The 8,251-nt window shown below is 44.0% G+C and overlaps 2 long non-coding RNA genes across 2 annotated transcripts; both read left to right on the forward strand.

The window, feature by feature from the left end:
• The first annotated feature begins 219 nt into the window (after positions 1-219).
• Positions 220-2,674, forward strand: LOC118164463. Its single transcript, XR_004749511.1, has 4 exons — positions 220-361; positions 749-820; positions 1,064-1,198; positions 2,647-2,674. It is a non-coding gene; the product is annotated as an uncharacterized LOC118164463 (long non-coding RNA).
• Positions 2,675-3,130: 456 nt separating this feature from the next.
• Positions 3,131-5,925, forward strand: LOC118164464. The gene is made up of 3 exons (XR_004749512.1): positions 3,131-3,427; positions 3,650-3,742; positions 5,241-5,925. It is a non-coding gene; the product is annotated as an uncharacterized LOC118164464 (long non-coding RNA).
• Positions 5,926-8,251: the final 2,326 nt, after the last annotated feature.

An 8,251-nucleotide genomic window follows, 5' to 3' on the forward strand; every position in this document is an offset into this window, starting at 1 on the left:
AAAAACAAACAAAAACAACAACAACAAAACAACAACAACAAAAACTTTTCAGAAATATTGTGCGGAGCAAGTAACGGAAGATCGTATGATATTTCTACGTGGACACACGGTATGTGTTAATGTATTTATTGAATGTTTGTAACTGCTTGAGTGCCTTTTCCTAGCCGCGTGCGGTACGTGTGGCCAGCTGGCTGAGCCGGGCCGGGCCGGGCATGGCGGGGCTCGGCGCCGGGCCGGGAGGCGGTGCCTGGACGGGAAGGGCCGGGAGCCGCCGCCTCCAGCCTCCGGTTCGCCGCTGCAACCCTTCCGGGTCGGCAGCCAGGGTGCCGCGGGGCCCGTAGCAGCGCTGCGGCCGTCCCCGGTAAGTGCGGGACCGGGGTGGGCTCCGTGAGGCGGCGGCGGGCCGGCCCCACGAAATGGCGGCGCCCCGCGGGGCCCGCGCGCCTCGGCCCCGTCCGCGGCCCTGTCAGGCGCCGGGCGCCTTCGCGATGGCTGCACTGGAGTGGAAAAAAAGATTAAAAAATCGTGTCGTGTTAGTGAAAGCAGGGCTCGGGCTGCCGGTTCCTGCTGCAGGAGGATGACTGCCTTAAGTTTTGCCTCACGGGGGTGTGAGGCATGCCCTTTGTGAGGGTGCCCGTGGGGCTGCTCGTAGGTGCCTTCTCTCAGCTCCTCGGTCGCTGCACTGCTCTCTTTTTCCTCAAAGGCTTTTGGGGGTGATGTAACTGAACGTGCTTTTGTTTTGTACTAGATATGGATAACCAGAAGGATGAAAAAAGCAGGACACTCTGTGCAACCTCACAGGAAGAGCTGAAAGGCCGGGGTAGGTGCTGTTGATCGGCTCCAGTGCAGTGGTGGTGCCTGTGTCGTGTGTTATCCTTTGTGTTTGCTATCATGTTTGGCTGTAATGTGTTCCTTAGTCACTTGTTAATAATACCCTGTGGCACACTGGAAGGGGGGGGACCTCATCAAAATATCAGTTTACCGTGTTATAATTCTGTAAGAGTCATTTTTGTAGACCACAGTTACTAGCAGGCATGTGACTGTTACCTCTTGTCTTCTTAAGGTAAAGAAAAAAGGAAGCGAAAACGTAGTAGAAGCAGATCATCATCTGTTTCATCCACATCATCTTCTAGTACTGCATCCTCTTCTTCCTCCTCCTCACGCTCATCATCAAGGTCGTCTTCTTCAAGTAGCAGAGGTAAGCTACCAATGTGTTTACGAGTTTTGACAGCACTCCTGGAAACATTTAAAGTTTATTTTAAATATGGCTAAACCACCAGAAAGTGACAACGAGGCTGGAAGAGATAGGGATAAAGTGATAAAATTGGGTAGGTGTGTGTTCACCAGGTAGATGACATTGGCCCATCGTCCCTTATCCACTGATGCAGTCACTCCATCGTAGAAGGCCACCAGATTGATCAGGCACGATTTAGCCCTGGTGAAGTCATGCTGGCTGTCTCAAATCACTTATCTTTCATATGTGTTAATACAACTTCCTGGAGGATCTGTTCCATGGTCTTCCTGAGCGTGGAGCTGAGGCTCACCAGTCTGTAGTTCCCCCGGTCTTCCTTTCTGCGTTGTTAAAAACGGGAGTGACATTTCCTTTTCTTCCAGTCACCGGGGACTGACAGGAGTTTTCAAGTATGATAGAGTGGCTTGGCAACTCCATCAGCCAGTTCCTTCAGGACCCTGGGTTGCGTTTCTTTGGACCCCGTAGACTTACATATGTTCAGGTTCACCAGATGGTCTCAAATCCCATCTTCACTCACAGTGACTTTGCTCCCCAAGTCCCTGCCTTGAGGTTCAGGGACGTGAGAAATGTGAGAAGAGTGATTGCCAGTCAAGACTGAAGCAAAAAAATTGTTGAGTACCTGAGCCTTATCCATGTCTGTTGTCACAAGTTCACCCGTCTTGCTCATCACAGTGGGTACACCCTCGTTAGTCTTCCTTTTCCGCCTAAGGTACCTGTAGAATCTCTTCTTATGATTCTTTGCACCCCTTGCCACGTTCACCTGGTGTTACGAAGAGACTGAATGTGGTGATGGAACTACCATTTCCATCATTTCTTCTGACATGCCTGTGCTGCATCTGTTGTGAGGATGCCAGAAGATCAGTGTTGGGCAGCCTTACCTTAGACTTTTAACTTTTAAGCCTGGCTGTGCTCTGGTGTATTCCTGTTATGTTATCCTTTGTCTGAAATTTATTACAAAGAAACTGCAGAGCTGATAGCTTGAATGCAGCGTTGGAAGAAGATGAGTGAGTTATTTCTCAGCCTTTCTAAGTTTATAGTCCCATAGTCAGAGTTAGTGCTTCAAAATCAACTTCCTCACATACCGGTCATTGTATAATCTATGATCAGCTTACACAATGCGTGAGTTTCAACTGTACAGAAACACTTGAAATGGGAGCTGAGCAAGTAGAAGTTTAATTCGCCTTGTACTGTGATAACGTTTTCAGATGATTTTCAGTTTCCATGTTAGACCAGCAAGTGGCAGTAATTTGATGTGTTGCTTTTCTCAGTGTTAATTTAAACCAGTATTGATGTGTTCAGCTGAATTAAAGCATTTTCTTCATACGTTTTATATATCTACATGTAAAACCAAATGCCTTCTACAGAATACTAACCCTAGATAGTTTTTTTTTCAGATTCTCCTAAGTCTAAATCGAAGAAAAGGAAAAAAGAAAAGCACAATAAAAAGGTAAAGTTTAGCTAGTAATAATGAGTAGTTAACAAACAAGTTAGTAACGAGTAGTTAACAAACAGAAAATAGTTCTTTGTGTTTTGGTAACCCTAAATATCATGTAATACTTACTGGTTTTGTCTGTGGCTATGTAAATCTAGAGCATACTTTTAGTGCCAACAGCAGGTGAACTGATTAAGTTGATGTACAGTTGGCGGTTTATCAAAGAAGTAATTTATGGTGCCTTTTAACAGTCGTTGCAGGTCCTAGAATTTAGAGTAGTCTGAAAAAGGTGGGAACCTCGATAACTTTATAGAACTTGTCAGAAGAAGCTGTTTATAGTCAGAGAGAGTAACAGTTTCTTGGTGTTGTGATTTTTCTTTTCTCATTTTTATATGACCTTCTGCTCAGAGATTTTATATATTGGGTGTTGTGCGTTTAAAAAAAGAGAGAATCAGGGATCATGCTGTTTCTGTTTCTTGAGACCCAAAGGGTTGCTAACTTCTCTGCATTACGTCCTGTGTAGTTCACATAGGACCTATTCAGCAGTGATGAGGGTAAGCAGTGGGGGCTGTTTAGACTAGCCAGAGCATGAAAAGGCTCTGTGGGTTTCCCTTTTCTGCACTTGCGAATCTGTAAGCACTACAGTATGTGTCTTACAGAAAAGGAAAAAAGAGAATAAAATGAAAAAGAAGAAAGAAAAGAAGAAAAAGAGAGAGAAAACAGGACCTGTCCAACTTTCTAAGGTATGCTTGAGTCAAAATTCCCATTGTATTTCTTATTTAAACAATTTATGTGTCATGTCAGAAAAATGTTTCTAATAGAACCAGTTTTGTCATAAACAAATGGAAATGTATTTCTATTTTTTAGACATTTAGGAAGCATAAAAGATTATCGTCTGTAATTTTCTTTAAGATTTGTAGCATGACAAAATAAAGCTTTTTTTCTCATGCGTGATCTCATTTTAGTTCTTCAAAAACAAAAAGAAGAATGAAAACTACAGCATGATAACTGGAAAGAAAATTAAGATGAAAATAAAGAAGTCGAAGAAGGATAAAGAGGTAATAGTTAAAACAGTCTGTGTATCCCTAATGGAAAATATAATCTCCTTTTATATTTTTCTAATAGTACTCTTTAGTAGAGGCGTAGATCTTATGGGTTGTAAATCGGGAGTAGCATTTAATGTGGCTGTGATGCCACCTGAGAAACGTAAATGCATCCTTTTGGCAGGTTTTGTTAAATGAGTGGTCTTGGAGTACTCAGGCATGAATAGGTAAACCCAACGATGCCCACGCAGGTTCTCAGAATTTTAGTCCGTAAGATTTAGGTGATTTGTACCTTTCCCTGATGATTTAGCTTCTGCTGGTTTTGATTGTCCTCAGCTTTTTCCAGTCTCCTGTGATCAAATGTGGCAGTTCCTGCTTTACTCTATTTTTTCTAATGTGTGTGAGACTAGCCACTATTTAGAGAGGAAGAAAAAAAAAGATGATAGTATCCAGACCATGCATTATTTCAAAGCAGTCAGGTATATCTGCTGAGACACCCAAGGCACTAGATACCATGAATTGGTAGCATTTTCTGCTATTGCTATGGGTGTTTAGACTCAGCATTTAAATATTGCCACTCTTTTCAGCAATGTCCGTACCTTACAGTGATCTGCAGAGGGCTTTCAGATGAGTCACTATATCGACTTAGTTAAAAAGTTTAAAAAGTGACCCTTTGCTGAGGTACCCCGTTCAGTGGGTTCTGAGTTAGCCATAACTGTTTGTTCTGTAGTTACCAACATAGACCTGAGCATTCCAAGTTGGATTTGATCAAAAATACATTATCTTCTTTTTGTGGCAGTAAGGTTTACGTTAAATTATGCTGAATGCTTGCTAGCCTTCTCCTAGTGACCTGCTTGCTTCAGTGTTTGCTGTCAAATATTTGACACTGGTCTTTTTTTGAGTAGTGGCCCTAGTCATGAACATGCTGAATTGACCAATACCCATTATTCACAATATTTTAAGAATCAATGTTTGTTTCCTAAACTTTGATTTTAAAACCACTGGAAACAAAGTGTTCTGTTTAGGCTGTCTCTCATGCAAAGCAAGAACCTAAGTTTCTGGTTCCTTTTCTGTTGTGCTACAAGCTGCTGCTTGTGTATAGAGAAAACGATTCTTCCCAGAACACAAAACTTGCTGTGTGTGCAGCAAAGGTTGCTTCAGACAGCAGAGAATTGCATCTGTTCTGCTTGCAAGTTCCCTCCTGAGTTGGCTGTGAGCTACATGATGGCAACCCTGTGGAGCCTCCACAGGGAGCCACTCAGAAAATATATCATGAGATAGCGGCAGTGAGAGCTTGGCTCCTAAAGTCTCTCTCCTGAGTACCCGTTGCCTTGCTCTTCCTCCAGGCACTCACAGCTATCTGGGAGACCGTAAAACCCTGGTGTTTGGATGGGGTAACGTTTGCTGTGCAGGGTGCCAGTGTGCGAAGGCCCCACAGAAAACAGGGTTGTGCCGCCCTGGCCTGCTGAGTATAAGGCTGTTGATCTGCTGCCTCTGCCTTTCTGCCCTACAGAGAGATCGGAACCGTGCAGAGCTGCTTGAATTTCTGAACTCTGCCTTATAAGGGGAAGAGTGCTGCCCAAGGACTTGTACATAACACCAAGCCAACGATCAGCATGCCTAGCAAAACACTAGCAGGAAACTCAGGGAAAAGGACGCCGAGTTTGACAAGACCAGACGGACTCTCCTGCTGTGAAGACAATCAGGATGTCCTTTTTTAATGGCAAAATGAAGAGTGACTGATAACCTCCTAATGAAGATCCATGTCCTCCTTTTGAGATCCTAAGGTAATAGCCAGGCTGTGGTGGTTTAGAAGAGCCTAAGAGCGTGTCACTGACAGTGATGAGAAATGACACGCTGAGGTCCAATAATGTAATTTCTATCATAACTGCATGCAGAACACACTTTCAATTTCATATGTCTTAATGTTTCTAGTCGCTTAAACAAAGCAGAGTATTTGTAAATGTCTATTTGAAAGATGAGACATTTCTATATGTATATTTTTTCCAGTAGTGGTTTTACTTGTCCTGAAGAGCAGGTTGACCTTTGTAAATAGAACATCCTTTTACATAAATGATTTTTTGACAGTTCATTCATTAATATATTATTTTCTTTCAGCGTGAGATGTGGTCCTTCTCTGGACAGTTTTATTACTCTTTGTCACTAGAAAGCGTCAACAGTAAAATATTCTGGAGCAATAATAGTAGCTGAATAATTTTTATCCCAAAATTGAAGCAGGAAAGGTCTTTGGTTCTGTTTATCCGGATCAGCTGTTCAAAGGCAGCACACACTCCCAGCAGGTAGTTTACTCCCATATCTAGAGTTGCGGTTCCTAGAGCTAAAAGGCCTGAAGATCTCACCCACCTTTCTGATCCCGTGAGCTATCAAATCTTCCTGTGTGAAGTGCCACTGGGCACATACCACATTTCTTTCAAGAAAAGAGAAAGAGCCGTAGGAATGGTGCAGAGGCAGGCAGTGACGGTGACTGTCCAGCTGTGCTGCTACTCTGCGATGAGAGTGAGCCAGGTCTAGGTGTGCAGCACAAGCAGAATGCATAACTGGTGTGGGCACACGTGTGTTAGCCTTGGTTGTCTGCTCAGTGCTTGTTTCCTTCCAGAGCCCTGGCAGCAGGCCCCATGTACGTAACCAGGCCATGGGAACTCCACGTGAATCGCTTGTGTGGCAGGCACTCCTCAGGAGCCACTGCTTAGGCGTGCTTAGAAAAAGGAGGCAGGGTAGTAGGTTTTGACAAGAGTACCAGGTGTGCGGTGCTCAGACTGTGGGGAATTCATTACAGAGGAAACACAGAAAGCTCATTGAGCCTGTGTCTAGCGCGGTATTTTGAGTAAATCAGAAGATTTGTACCATTGCTCAGGTTTTAATCTTCTAGAGATGCTGGAGTCCTGCCTTTTCCATACCTTGTTTTGTTGTGGAACGTTTTGCAGTTGTTTCATAGTCCCTTTAGAGATTAAAGCCCTGATTCAGCAGAGTGAGTCCTTTTATCCTTCTGAAAATAAAACATGAAAACACATAGGTAAGAGCTGGAGTTTCCTTGACTTCTAACCTAGTGATGGAAGCATTTTTGGAAGCAATGTTCTGAAATGTCTGTAGGGAAAAACAAAGGAATCCAACTCCACCTTTCCTTCATGGGGATTGTGCTTTGATTTATGCTACTTTGCTATTTTCTAGTGATGCCAAAGCATCATGCCAAGATAAGCAACTCTTATCTCTTGACTTCTCTTGATGAGGTTAATTCCAAAAAATATTCTAACATTCTTGTCATTCCATAGGTTATATTATATGTAAAGACAGTGTCGTTTTCTGAAAATTTAGGAGAAAAGAATGTAGAACTTTCCTCAGAAATAGGAAATGCTGAGATCTCACTTTGTAAAGAGCTGCACTGATTGGAGGCTTAGGACTTTTTTGAAATAACGTGCTTTTTGCATAACTTCTTAATAGCGCTTCAGATTTCCGTTGTGGCAGCTGAAGCAGGTGTGAAGGTTACGACAGCAAGGTAACAGCTGCAGAGGAATCTGGTGAAGTACAGATCGAGAAGTTTGCAGGAGCGAGCTGCGTAGCAGCGTGGGATGCTGACCTGATATGCAAATGGCAGGTAGACAGCCTTGCCACCGCATCTCAGAACGGTGCTCATCGTGGGGAGAGCTGGGGTCTGAACAGTGGAAGAGGAATGAGGCGGGGATGGAGGGAGGCTGCAGCTGTCAGAAGTCATGGAGGGGAGGCAGAGGCAGGGTGGTAAGAGGGGGGATGCAGAGACTTACCTAGCTGGACAAGTTGAGATTCTAGCTAAAATGTTAAGTAATAGGAGTCTTTCAGATGTAAAGCCTACATTTTGTGTGCGTGACAGTCTTCCCACTCTCTATGTCCCTGCGCCATTCTCCATTCTGGGAATCATGCAGAACTTGACTGATTTATTTATTTTTACCAGAAATTCCAGAAAGTGAGTCACTGCTGGGGACAAGGCAGGGGGAGATACACTCTCTGAAGTGCTGCTGCCATGCCCTTCCTCCTTGGCTCCATCCTTTTTAAGTATTCAGTCCCATTTGTAAGAGGCTGTGCCACGAGCAGCAGCACTGATAAGACTTGGTGCCTCGGGTCTTGTGCCCCTTGCTTTTAAGCCCTTGGTCCTGCCTCCTGGTTGTGTGCTGCAGGCAGGCAGGCACAGGTGTGTGCTGGCCAGGTGGTTTTTTTCTGTCCTGTGGGGGGGGCTCATTTGGAGCTCCTGGGTGTTGTGAGCAAACTGGAGGAAACAGGAAAGGACCCTGGTGTTTCTAAAGAAAATTGGTACAGTTGGTAGTAGCCTCAAAAGTTATCAGGAGAGGAGAGAGCTCAGTTTCATACATTCCTCTTCTTAGGGAAACCAGGCAAAAACCCAAACATGAAAGAATGGTTGATGCAAGTAATTAAATGATTCAGCTGGTTCTCATGGGCAATGCAGTCCTTTGTTACCCTTGTTTACTTTGTGATTTGCCTGAACTTGACTCCTTTGCCTGTGCAAAAATGTTG

Source organism: Oxyura jamaicensis, chromosome 3 (assembly GCF_011077185.1).
Source record: "Oxyura jamaicensis isolate SHBP4307 breed ruddy duck chromosome 3, BPBGC_Ojam_1.0, whole genome shotgun sequence".
NCBI lineage: Eukaryota > Metazoa > Chordata > Aves > Anseriformes > Anatidae > Oxyura > Oxyura jamaicensis.